This window comes from Parasteatoda tepidariorum, chromosome 9 (assembly GCF_982258835.1).
Source record: "Parasteatoda tepidariorum strain Cologne lab strain chromosome 9, Ptep-v5.0, whole genome shotgun sequence".
NCBI lineage: Eukaryota > Metazoa > Arthropoda > Arachnida > Araneae > Theridiidae > Parasteatoda > Parasteatoda tepidariorum.
This window is the reverse complement of record NC_141763.1, coordinates 102,122,524-102,136,576: the sequence shown is the minus strand read 5'-3', so window position 1 is coordinate 102,136,576 and position 14,053 is coordinate 102,122,524. Positions and strand designations below refer to the sequence as shown.

Genomic DNA, 14,053 nt, shown 5'->3' with positions numbered 1-14,053 from the left:
TTAAAATTCTTTGATCAATTTGAAAATAAAGACAGAAACCAACCTACCTCCTTCTAATATGACTCTCCACATACTTCTAAAGCATGCAAAGAGTTGCCATAGGTAGAGACTTCCGCTTTACGCCTCCTGTAGCCCATTTCAAGGCTAATTTCAAAGGAGAATATTCTAATTAGCATTTTTTATGAAATAATTCCCTAGTTGTAGAAGAAAAAGCATTTTCATATTATAATCTTTTGAAGTTTGAAATAAATCAGCAAATTTTTAATCATAGAAAATTCTCTTTATTTAAACATAGTGTTTATTTAAACATAATATTAGCAAAAAACAAATAAACTCTCCATGTGAGAAGACCTCTCTTGTTGGCAAAGTAACTTTCCACTAGAGGACGCTCAAAGACTAGGGTTGAATAATAATTAGCAGACAACTGCTAAATAACTGTTAACCATAACATAATATTTTTCAGTCACTTCTACTTTCATTTCTCTGTTTTTACCCGCGGAGTGTCTATTGCACCGATTATCGGCGCAGTAAAATTCATTTTGCTATCTTACCGATCAAATTTTTAACCAATCATAGAGCGTATCTGTCCACGTGACTCTCCGATTTTTTTTTCAAAAATAATTTAGCTCTGTTTATCGTAGTCAAGGCAGCTACAATTTTTGTAGCATCTTGATTTTCTTCATATGAAGAATAACAAATAGCCATTCATGAATTTGAAAAAGAAAAAAGGACGATCTTCTGGAAGAGAGAAGCGAAAACTTTACAAAATGCTTTTAAAAAATTTGATAAGGCTCCGCTGGAATTGAAATACACATGGTGGAAGAATTCATTAAAAAAAATGTACAGATAACAGTCGCCAATCCAAGTAAGTAAATTTTGTATTGTTTAATTAATTTTTAAAATGTGTTATTTAAAATGAATTATTTAAAATGTGTTAATTGATTAGCAACATCGTTCCTGATGTCACCATGTCAATAGTCACTATACACCTTGTAAAGAACAATTTAACACTCTTGTTTTATATGTTCTCTGACCTGCTATCTATTATTTTATATTGTGTCTGCAAGCCCTTATAGAGTTTAGTTTATACATTTTCTATACGTAGTTTGTTTAAAAATAATTTTATTTTCCAGAACCTTTACTCAAAATTGTCCAGCTGCTGTCTCCAGATAAACAATTTTTGCAGATAAAATCAATGAATGAGGATCATGACCATGTCCTCTCCGAATCTTTGTTCCGTTCTTCGCCTAAAGAAAGCCTGATACCTGTTGAGCACCAAGAGAAAGTTCAAAAATATGTGAATCTCCAAGTATCTATATTTCTGTTCCATGTCATATAGGTAAAATTTTTTCCTACATTTACTCTAATTATCTCCATTTTCTATCATAATATTGTTTGTATAGTTAAGAAATTATTTTGTTACTCAGAGTGATTTACACTGACTTACGTGTGAATATTATAATATCTATTTGAACTTATTGTTGTTGCTCAAACTGTTGTTAATGGAGATTTCTGTATCGTGATCTGCGGCAGAGTAATCGCAAAGTCCAGGAAACTTCCGGGCAGTGACCCGCGAGAAACTAAAAGAAATGTCATAGAAAGGGACTGACTCGTAAGGTATAACTTGTAGTTACCCCTAGGCAATTATCTACATATATTTTTTAAAAAATTTGCAAGTTTAAAATCTGTTTGGCACCTTGGCAATTGTAGTTGCTTCGCCAGATCACAATACGAAATATCCCCTGTTTTTTTACCTTGCCATAATGTCAAATGTATTTTAGTTATATATAAGAGCATAGTAAATTTTCATATGCAGTCCTTGCTTTAAATTTTATGTATCCATAAAATATGGTTAGAAGCAAAGACACATAGAAAATTCAAATTCTGAATTTGTTTTTGACCAAGTAAAATAAGTTTTGAGGCAAATTTAATGTTTGTGTTCTAAAAATAAATTCAATGAAATACTTGTAAGTAAAGCAAGTACATTGACTTTAGTTATGCAAACTGTTATAACAATATAATTTTTTTAATAATTTAATGCATGACCCTTATAATAGTATTATATTAGTAAACAATTTGTTTCCGATTGAGGAAGAATATATTCGGAGTGTTATTATCATAAATAGTGATTTTGTGCTGACATTTAATATAATTCATATTTCTTTAAATATCTTTATTCGCTTTAAATTATGACATAGTATTTTTTATGATAATGATCTTTTTTTTATAAGTTTTACTGTGTAAATATTTTTATTTCAATAGTATTGTAAAAGCTTAAAAATAGAAATAAATCCAAAAAGTTAATATAAAATGCATATAACAAAATTAAAAGGAGTTTAAATAACGCATCATCACCAACTCACTAATACATATACAGTGATACCCCGAGATACGAGTTTAATTCATTCCCTAACCTTGCTCGTATCTCAAAGCAATTTTGCCCATTGAAATGCCATTAATCCGTTCCGTCCCCAAAAATGCTACCCTCAATTGTTTTTGTTGTGTGTTTTTGAATAAGGAAAATGTATTTATAAATGACAAATACTATATAAAAACATAATAAAAGAGAATGTAAAGCAGAAAAAACTGCTTTTATAAAGTGTACATGCATATTTGTATTTTGGTTACTTAAATGCAACTTACACACAACTTAAATGCTACTATATGCTTAATTTTAGTCACTGCTTTTCTCTTCACTGGTCTTTGCTTTTTTAGCCAGATTTAAAAACTGTCCAAGGAGGTTTGTTTCTTCCTTTTCAGAATGCTGGAGAAATGAGTTAGGCAAGTCTCATTAAATAGCTCCGATGTACTACCAGTTTCAACTTTTTCAGGGTGTTTCTTTTCCACGAACTGTGAAATTCTCTTCCACATTCCAAAGAATTCTTTTATCTCCTTTGTAGAGATAACCTCCTCCACCTCTGGTTCTTCCTCGAATCCAATTTCTTGCAGTACGCCCGAATGCTCACCCATCACCAGGTCCATGGATTTTCTCAGAGGCACAATCTCCTCCTCCGCTGGCACTTTGAGTTCGAATCCTTCAAAGCTACGGACTTAGCCGACAGCAGAATTTTCGGCTATAGACTTCGAGGCTCGGTGGGTGAACGGGAGCATTGTCGAGGACGAGAAGGGCTTGCAAGGCCATTCCTCGTATCTCAAATAACTCGTATGTAAGGGCATTCGTATCTCAAGGTACCACTGTATTTGAATCTTTTTTATTGTTAAAGACACAATTTTTAACGCTAACATTATAAAATATAAATGCAACAATAATGTGAAAGGAACAAGTATATTAATCTTGCATTAAAGCAATTTCAATTTGGTCAGATTTATTATTTTCCCTTCCTTAGCTTTTCTAACTGCACAATTTAGCAAATGAGATTACAATACACAATTTAGCAATTCTTTCTAAAATTAAAAAAAAAATTTCCTTTTTTTTTGTTTTGTTTTGCATATTTAAAAAAAAATCACTCATTAAATGGCCCAAAAATTAATTCTATTATTTATGCCGGGTTCCCATCGTCCTTAAAAACTACTTTATTTTTATTTTAGCAATTTTTATCTTCTGCAATGATTTCTTTTATCTAGCTTCTTTTTTTTCTTAAAATATTTTATATTTTTAGGTTTAACGACAAAAGTTGTTGGTTTGAAGAGGAAGAAAGGTAATAGGCCCACTCCTTTTACAAGAAAAGCAGTTTTGGAGGGGGGAAAATATGCTTATGAACTGCTTTGTAGATGAAGAGACATTGTCGAAGACCATAAATAAAGGCATTTTGAAGAAGAAGCTGCTATAGAATGTGGTATAGAGAAGGTTTCTTCTTGTATGGAATCATGTGTTGAAATTAATGAAGTGAAGCTGTTCTTTGCTTCTGATGGGTGGCTATTGGTTAAAAATGTGATTTTACAAAATCGAGAATGATGACATGGGAATGTTGTTCATGCAAACAAGATTGCGGTATGGTGATACTATTTTGTGCGACTCTTATTCACAGTGGTATCACTATTCCTGTGTCGGCCCTCTGCAGCCTCCAGGGCAAAAGTATTGTTCAAAATCTAAACTTTTTAGACTTTTTTTTTTTTTAGCTTATTTTGATTTTCTTCCTGTGAGATATGTTTTGAATAGATATTTGTCATGTGTAAGCCAACTTTATATTTTTTTTTAATTCTGAAACAAACTTTATTTCTTAATTAGTAATTTTTATTGCCTTTTTTTTTTTTTTTAAATATTTGTTTAACCATTGTCAAATTTCAAGTAAATGTCCACATAAAAACTCATCATTTACCTTTCATTATTAATTTCTGATGGACTTCAATGACATAAATTTTCCCACCAAGTTGTTAAATAATTAAGTTTCTAGGTATAGGTGTTGCCTATTTTGATAGAATAGTACTTTACTTTCAATAAATTTGCATTCAGTATGTTCCTTTTAACTGTAATTTATGTAGTATATGTTTTTTTCAACTTTGTGATTGCTTGCTTCTAATCCTAATTGTATAAATTTATATTTAGTTTTTTTAAATCTGCTACATTTTTGTCCAATAAAAGTTTAGTTTCTTCCTGCATTTGTGTTTGATGAAATTTTGATAATATACAAGGTTTTGTATTTATAGAAATGTTTCGAGAATAAATTTTTAAAAAATCTACTCCTTTCTTTCCTACACTTAATCTTTAAATATTGATTATAAAATTCCTATTTATCAACTTCCTCTGTTTTATGAAGATTTTACTTTGAAAATTATCTTTTATATTTGATTCTTAATTTAAATAAGTGGAACTTAAAAAATTTTAACCTCCACAACATATGTATAATATCAAACATATATAGTACCAAACATGGTATTACTTTGATACAGGCACTGAAAAAATTAAATCGTATTTAATTAATTTTAAATCTTAAATGACAATACAAATAAATCTGAGTTACTTAAGATTCCAGCAGTTTATCTTCACACAATTTTATTTTTTAACTTATTTTTGTGTCTACTCCAGGTTAGTGAAAGGACATTTTATACTATGTCCCAGGTTCAAAAAGCAAGTGCTTTAAATTTCTCAAGAAATACTTAAAGGATTATTTTGTAACTTTGAAGATGTTTAGTTTTTTGTGCATCAGACACAGATCTATAGCAATTCAGTTGAAATTTGAGACTTCTACCCGTAAGGCAGAAAAAATTCTAAGTTTATTTACAATAATTCTCTTAAGTGGTAAAGTGACAAATTTAGCTTTCAGTGGTCCAAAAGTAATCGTAACTTGTTTTGTCAATAGGCAGGGCTGATTACGCTCTGGAAAAATCCCGAATTTTTCGCTAACAGTGATCCTAAGATCGAAGGTTCAGACGTTTCAAAAAATCATTGATCACAGAAGTTTCTGGAAATCAAATTTTCAAAGGCGAAACTTAAAAACACAGTTTATTTTATTTGTTTGTAAGGGAGAGCCAGATACTTTATAAGCTTATATTCCTGATAAATATTTTTTATTAGTAAATGGTTATTATAATCATAAACTCAAGAAAAACATACAGTAAAACCTTTTTTTGTGCGTTGGATAGGGACCGCATAAAAGAAATCATACAAAAAAAAATTATAAGTTATTACGTATAACAAACAACTTTGTACGATATAGTACCTAAAAAAAAAATTTATGCGGTGCTTAGGGACCGCATAAAAAAAGTTGGACTTAAAAAAAATACATCAATGATTTATGAGAGATTGCTTTCAATTAAATTAGACCTAAAGAAATTTTAAAAATAATTAATTCATCATTGTCCATGTACATGGAGAAGTTTTCAAATTATGCGTTAAATAGTTTGCTGCTACTCGTCGTAAGCAAAACGCGCATCTTCTGAAATGGTTAACAATAGCTTGAAGATAGGATTTCAATTGATTTGTTTCTTAGTACCATAAAATCGGTGATCAGTTTTATGACGACGGTCGACTGGTCAATTGCTTGTAAACCTCATGAAGTGTAACTTTAAACACCAAATTGTATCTCAAAAATTTCAGAGTGACCCTCGTATGTACGTAACTGACTCTGCCTTATCAAGAGATTGTTTAAAATAAATGAACAGAGCATCGCGAAGTCCAGATACATCGTTGTCAAGGAGAGACCACGTAATCAGAGTTCGTCCACAACATGTATATGTACATTGATAGGAAAAATTAAACTGCCGCTAACGCCGCTAAGATTCATATACCGCATAAAAATAAATCGCACAAAACCAAAATCGCATAAATAAGGACCGCACAGAAACAGGATTTACTGTATTTGTAAATTTTAATTACTTCTCCTGGTCATCATAGGTATGTATAAAATTTTAAATATATTCTAAGTAAACTAAGAAATATTGAAAAGAAAGGAAAAATCTGAAATAGACTAAAATTATAAAAGAAAAAAAACTTAACGCTTTTTTTTTTTTTTTTTTTTTTTGCATCCTGACTGAATTAGGAAGTAATATGACCCTTCATCCATTAGTTACATATGTAGTTTTAGTTTAACACAAAAGAGAAATTCTTGGAAATTGATCATGATCCGATCTAACTGTACAAACAAGTACGCTTTTAAAACATTGCCCCTGTCCCTGAAGCTGATATGCCTTCAACCATCAAGATTAGAAGCAAAGCTATTTTAAACTGAAAATATTTTGCCATAGTAAAAACGAATTGACTATCCTTTAATGGCAGAAAGGGATGTTTGTCCTGAAATGTATCGTAACATACATTCCATTCGTTTTTCAGCCTGGAATGTACAATGCGCAACAAAAGGAAAAAAACAACGTACTGGACCACCCTGAATAACTTTTGATTTGATGATAAGATGTCTAGGACTTGCAAGTCTGTACTAAAATTAGCACATTTGAGGTCACCATGATGACCTCAAATGTGCTAATTTTAGTACAGACGATATTTTAAGTGCCAAAATTAAATAGAAATCGCACTTTCTTCCAATAAGCATACCATTTTTGACGGATTTGGATTTCTAGACCCCAAAATATACGGGTAGCAGCAGTCCATGAAATATGGCGGTCAAGAAAGTGCTCCAAAGTTTGGACCTCTTAATGTTAATTTTACTTTACGCATTGTGTTACATCAAAATTTTTTAAGCGAATCGAAGAAAATTTTCACACACTTATAAAATTCATTTATCCAAAAATAATTTTTAGTAAACTTTCATTATTTTTTATTATTTTATTCAATTTTGGTAAAAAAAACTTTTGAAAAGTTATCAAGTTTTTTTGCATCAGTTTTTAAATAATATAATTTTACATGGCAAAATACAAAATTTGAGCGAAATCAGTCAAATAGTCTCTTGGAAATTGAATTTCAAAAGGGCTAGATATTTAAACTTCGATCTCTCAGGAACTATTCGATCGATTTCGCTCAAATTTTGTCTTGTAAAATTATAATTTTTAAAATGGGTGCAAAGAATTGTATACCTACTTTTAAAAAGTTTTTTAACCATTATTGAATAAAATAATGAAAGTTCACTAAAAATTAATTTTTTGCATAGAATTATCTAATTTGCTTTAAAAGTTCTCGAGATGTAGCGAAATACACAAAATAGTAAGATTTATTACATTAACTTCTCCTGGCTATAAATTGTTGCCGCTTCCACCTATATTTAGGGGGTTCGTAAATCTGTCTGTAGCCTTCCAAAAATGGTATATGTTTATTCAGAGAAAGTACTTTTTTTTTTTTTGTCTGACTTCTTCGTAACTTAAAATATCGTCGACTCTTATTAATTAGCATATTTGTGGTCACCCATCTCTTGAACCATTAAGATTGAGCCCTAAGCGTGAAGGTCTCTGATCATTAGATCAAAAGTTATTAGAGTGCCCTTAAGGATAAATTGAGGTATTTTTCAAAGGTAAAAATGAAATTAATATTTAAATATGTCATTAGGTTGAAAAGGGTTCAAATGAATATCTCAAAATTTACCTCAAATATACCTCCAGAGGTATATGTAACAACCTGAGGTGTTTCATCTTACATTTGAGGAGAGGTAGATATTTACTACTTTAAGGTGTTTCTTTTTCAACCTTAGGTTATTACTTATCAACCTGAAATATAATTCTTTACACCTAGCTATGGAACTATTTGTTCAACAACCTTAGGTGCTTCATTTTAACACTTCAAGTTATTCTGGAGCTGCCTAAAGTGTATTTTTTGACAATTGTAAAGGTAATATTTCATTAACGTGAAGTGTTCGCTGCTCTACTCATTACAGATATATCGAGCCTAAAATAGCTATTTTTAACGCAAGTAAGTAAGAATGTTGGGCCCAAGCATTATAAATGTGAATGCACACTTTAAATATTGCCAATGATTTCCCCATCATTTTAAATTTAAAAACATTAATCTGAAGACAAAATGTTGAGTGTAGATATAGATTCCTAAAACACGGTTTCAAAGTATCTGTCTTTGGATGGAGCTCCCACTCTGCATTTTTGCATTATAAAACCAAGTGAGAGGTTTTCTTGGACGATGGGTTGGATTTTGTCATTGGAATCCGTCATTCACTAAGAATTTTGGAATTAAATGACTAAGCAAAATTAATTACTTTTGATAGTTAAATAAGACAAAAATTAAATTTTTTTGCCATTAAATCCTCGTTATTGGATACATAATTTATTGAAAAAAGTTATTTAATCTTCATTTAATTTATAAGTCAACCACCGAAAATAAATTACATAAAATATATTTGATCAATATGAAGTTAATAACATTAATAATTTATAAGGCAAAATGTTTTCTCTCGCAGTCCCAACAATTCTCTACAAAAATAAATAACTATTAATATATTATGTTCAAATGCTAGATGTATTATAAAAAGCTGTATCGCAAAATATATTTTCATATATTTTAATGGTATACCATTAATTCCTCTGTCACTTTATGTAGTGTATTATTATTATTATAAAAACAGTTGAATTTAAATTATAATTATGAAATATTATTATTAAAAAATATTTTTCAACCAGACAATTAAGTTTAATATAATTTATTTAAATAACCGTAATAGCTATCGCCCCTAAAACTGTCTCAAAAAATTTATAAATTAAAAGAAAAATAATAATTTCGAAAATTTTGGTACCCTTTGAAATAAATGATAAATAAAAAATAGATATACTTCACCAGAAAAAAAAGTAGGAAAAGACACCTTTATTTGTACTTTAGTAAAAACTTAATTTAAATTATTAATTAAAATATAAATTAGTCGAAAGAAACAATTAATATATTTAAATAAATCCAATATAATGTTAATAAATAATTTAGTTTTTAAGAATTCTATGAAAAATTTTATACGCTTTAGGGAAAAAAGAAATAATGTTCTTTTATTTTTAAATTTTTTGTTGTTGGTGAAACAATGATAACCCCATCAAACAAATGACAACCCATTACCAATTTCACATACACAGGTAGAAAAGCATAACTTATAGCTATTGTACCGATGAATTAGTTTCTGTAAAGTGGCGCTGTTGTCAACGTCGGCGCGATAGCTCTGAGGCTATCTTACCGATAGTCGGTGTAATAGACACTGCCTTTTACCCGCTTCTTACTCGTTGTTCTGCTTGTATCATTTTTTTCTGTCAAATTTTAATTAATTTCAATAATCAAATTTTATTTTATCTGATTTATCTATCCATTCATTTCCATATCTTACCTTGTGTGCGTTGTGAAAGTTTTTAATTTCGTTGACAATGTTCCTTGACTGACAGAAGTTCGTATTATGGATAGCAAAGCAAATAGCAACAGTAAAAAGAAACCATTTGAGTGTAAGACATGCGGCAAATTCTTTCCGAATTCACAGGGTTTAAAAGCTCATTCTTACACTCACACAAATGACAAACCCCATGTGTGTGATATATGCACAAGAAGTTTTGTTAGTCCGCTCTATTTAAGTAGACACCAAAAAATTCATTCGAATCAGAAACCTCATGAATGTAAGGTTTGCTTGAAAAGGTTTCTCCGGAAGGATTATTTAAAAAGCCATTACTTAAGTCACTCTCAAGTAAAACCTCATAAATGTGACACTTGTGGTAAAGCTTTTGCTGAAAAAGGTACTTTAAATAAACATTATCGAACTCATACCAAAATAAAACCTTACGTCTGTGACATCTGTCAAAAAGCATTCAGTAGGAATGCCAGTTTGAGACTGCATTATCGCGTTCACACAAAAGAAAAACCTTATGAGTGTGAAGAATGTGGAAAGTGTTTTAACAGATTGTGGGGCCTTAAAATTCATTCTTATTCACATTCCCAAAAAAATCAATTTGTTTGTATTTTATGTAATAAGCAATTTTCTCAAAAGTGCAACTTCGATGCACACTTAAAAACACATAAAAAAAGTGCTGATTTGGAAGATGGCGAGGACGAAAGACTGAATATTGTTTAAGAAAATTTTACTTTGCTTGAGATTTAGCAAATTTTAGTCTAATTAATTTTTAAGCAATATTTTTTCTTTTTTAATCTGCTTTTTTGAAGAGATTTCTTTACGTTTTCTTTTTTTTTTCTAATGAAATAATTTATTTATTTGTTTGGTATTGGAGAATTATGAAGATAATTTTATAATTAATTTTTTTTTATCCTGTAAAATAACTTGTGATCATCTGAAAATTTTGATTACTTTTACAAGCTATTAAAATTGGTTATGCTATTTACAATTTAACTCATCTAACTGAGAATTATTATAATTATACTTAAAAAAAATTTGATTTAGTTAATTTGTAAGGTATGAAATATGTTGGTTTTGTTTAACATTTCTATTAACTCTATTAGTTCAAAGAATATTTATAAATATTATTACTGACTTATTTTTAATTTTTGCTAGAAAAATAAGACCTTGTTTTTTAAAGGATGAATAAATATATTAAGATTTCTATGGGTGAAAAATACTGTATGGCTCCGTAGTTTTTTATTTATATTATGTTACCTATTTAAAATATTTTCTATACTTTGGGATTAATCCTGATTATTCATAATTAAATTTTAGGCAAGGTTTAGGACAAAATAGTTTAAAATGTCTTGTCCATAACTATCTTAAACTATAACAAACCCTTTTGAAACTTTTATATTTAAATGAATTATCTGAAAATTGCTATCTTTATAATACTCAAGTGCAAGATGTATAAAATGCGAACTTGCACTTAATAATTAATAAAATTCTAATCTATAAGACAGTCTTTACTGTCAAATAATATTTTATTTGAATCAATAATTATATATTTATTTTATCTGTAAAATGCTAAGATTAAGAAATGTAGCAAACTAATGCTTTATTGTTATTTAAATTCAAATTAATGTTTATATGTTAACAATTGAGAGATTAGATAAAATTGATCATTTGAATTACAAAAATTTGTTTAATAAAAAATATGTTTTAGTGGTATAAGATTTTTTTATATTGTAAACTTTTTTCATTTCCATTTATCGATGTGTAAAAGAAATATAAAATGTATCTATGTTATTTAGGGGTGATCAGCCTGCAAAAACTTCTTAACACAAGAATTTTTTTTAAAAAAAATTAAGAAATTATTGCTTCTTTGAGTCAATAATTTTTGACTTGCTCAATTTTCACAGATACCATTGTAAATCTGTTGTTTCTTTATTGCTTTTTCAGCAAATGTTGCTATGTAATTTTGCATGGTTTAAAAAAATCCACATGTTTTCAATACGATACAGGAGTTTTGAATTTGAGTGAACATATAATTTTGAATTGAGTAGACTTGCTTTATATTCTCAGATTTCCTTATAGATCCAGATCCAATTGTTTTTCAACACTTATAGTTTCTAATTTCTATATGGTTTTTAAATCCATTTAACACAATACAGGCCTAGTTTTCAGCAGTTAGTGCTATGCATTCCTGGGATGATTTAAAAAATTTTATTATGATAGATGGAATTTAAATTCCTTATTTAAATAATTACTTATTGATGTGCTTTATTCATTTGGATTTCACTTTTAAATTCAGTGTTTTTTATCATTTTACGTATTTCCCTCTTTGTAATTATTGCTATGCTTTTCCATGTGATTTTGATGAACCTATTATTTTAACTTACAATGTTAGTACATTTTTTTTTGTGCTCAATTCATCTTAAATCCAAGTTATCTTTCAAAGGCTTTCTGGGCAGTTAGTGATATGCATTTCTAAGTGGTATTTAAAATCCCGATATTTTAGTGTGAAAAATTTCAAAAGTAGAAGAAAATGGGAATTTATAAACTTATATGTGCTTTTGTTTCAATATTGTTTTCAATTTATTTATATATATTATAAGATATGCTGTAAGAAAACATTTTTCTGGGAAAAATAAGCACTCGAAGATAAGTTTTAATGAGATTTTGAATTTGAAAAGTAAATTAGCTTTACAAATGCATTTATTTAAATTTTTCAAAGCACGAAATAGGCATTTGAGTTTCTGAAATTTTGTTTCAGTTATATGGTGCATACAGGGCCGGATTAACCTATAGGCACACTAGGCACGTGCCTAGGGCCTGCGAAAAAATTAGGAGAAAAATTTTTTTGACAAAAGTAATTTAGCTTTAAAAACAAGTGTATTTTGCACAAAATTATGAAGATACGAATAAAAATATAAAATTTTTCGGTAATAAATTATTTTGCAGAATCTTATGATCTAATATATTACTTTTTTGGATTCAACGAAATCTTGAATTATGCTGTCGAATTCCAAACTACGCAAAATGTCGTATTCAAATTAAAATCCATACTAATAACAATGTAAAAAAAAATATGCAAGAAAATTTTAGCATATATTTTGAAAAGAGGGGAGGAGTGGGGGAAGGAGGGGAGGGCCCAAAAACGGCTGTGCCTAGGGCCTACGAAAGGTATAATCCGGCTCTGGGTGCATATCTCTGAATAAATATACATAATTGTTCCCTTATCTGGACTATTCCAAGGTAACTTACGTTACATTCGCATAAACTTTATTGCACTGAGAACTTAGAAGCAAACAAATAATACTAATACACGTATTAAAATAAAATGATTTCTTAAAATTACAATCAAAACCAAAAGGAACCTATTTAAAATAATTATCATTTTTCAATTTAAACAGTGTTAAAACCTAAAATTAGTGTGGTAACCTACGTTACAAAAAAAGGAATGGCATAAATTTGCAATATGCTTGAGGGCAAAATTCTGTTCTTATACAAATGTTATATGATTAAGATTATATGTATCATTTTTCTGATATGTTTAAATATTTCTTATGCCTGGATTAACAATTTTATTTCAAGAGTTAAATGAAATATAATTTTTTAAATGGGTAACTTAGGTTACGAAATTCACTTTGTATCAAACTTTTATTCCAACGATGTACAAATGCAAATTAAGATATTTAAACAGTATAGTGCAAGGGAGAAAAGGTATACATGAAGTAAATTCAGAAACTTTTGATTTACACACTTGATTCACACATTACTGTGCAAACTTATAAAGTCCTCTGTTATTAACTAGTACTGAGGGCTCAATTCTTTTAACCATGTTTTCTTACTGATAGTATATTTCTCTTTTTTCTGGCCATTTCCAATAGATTCCCAGAGTAGCAATTACATTGACTTTAAATTCTTGACCTTCAATAGACATTACCAAACCAGGAAATAGCATGTCATTGTATCTAACCATATACCAATCCTCGACTTTTATCTTGGATTCATCATTTTGTTTTTCAACATCTTTCACTAAATAAAACCCTTCTGGTAGGCCTTCTTGTACTCTTAAATGGTGAATCTGCTTAATGTTATTAATCTGTGGAGCTTATTTAAGAATAGACTAGACAAATGTAACTTTTTCAGACGCTTCTTAATATCTCCCGATTTCTAACACATTTATTTTTATTAAATGCTCTTGTGTTGCTGCCACAAACTCAGAGGCATTGGTGGCAATAGTTTTTCTTCTCAATACGACATTTTCAAACTCTTTTTAAAAGATCCAATCGTCCCATCAACAGGACCTTTGCTGTGTGACATGGCAAAATAATTCCACATCAATTTTTTCCCATGATGAAGCTCAAGAACAGGTAAGACCGAAGCTATATATCAAT

General features: G+C 29.2%; 1 long non-coding RNA gene across 1 annotated transcript; it reads left to right on the top strand.

Annotated features, from left to right (window-relative positions):
• Window positions 1-500: 500 nt before the first annotated feature.
• Window positions 501-4,641, top strand: LOC147805179 (uncharacterized). The gene is made up of 3 exons (XR_015429462.1): window positions 501-865; window positions 1,134-1,339; window positions 3,621-4,641. It is a non-coding gene; the product is annotated as an uncharacterized LOC147805179 (long non-coding RNA).
• Window positions 4,642-14,053: the final 9,412 nt, after the last annotated feature.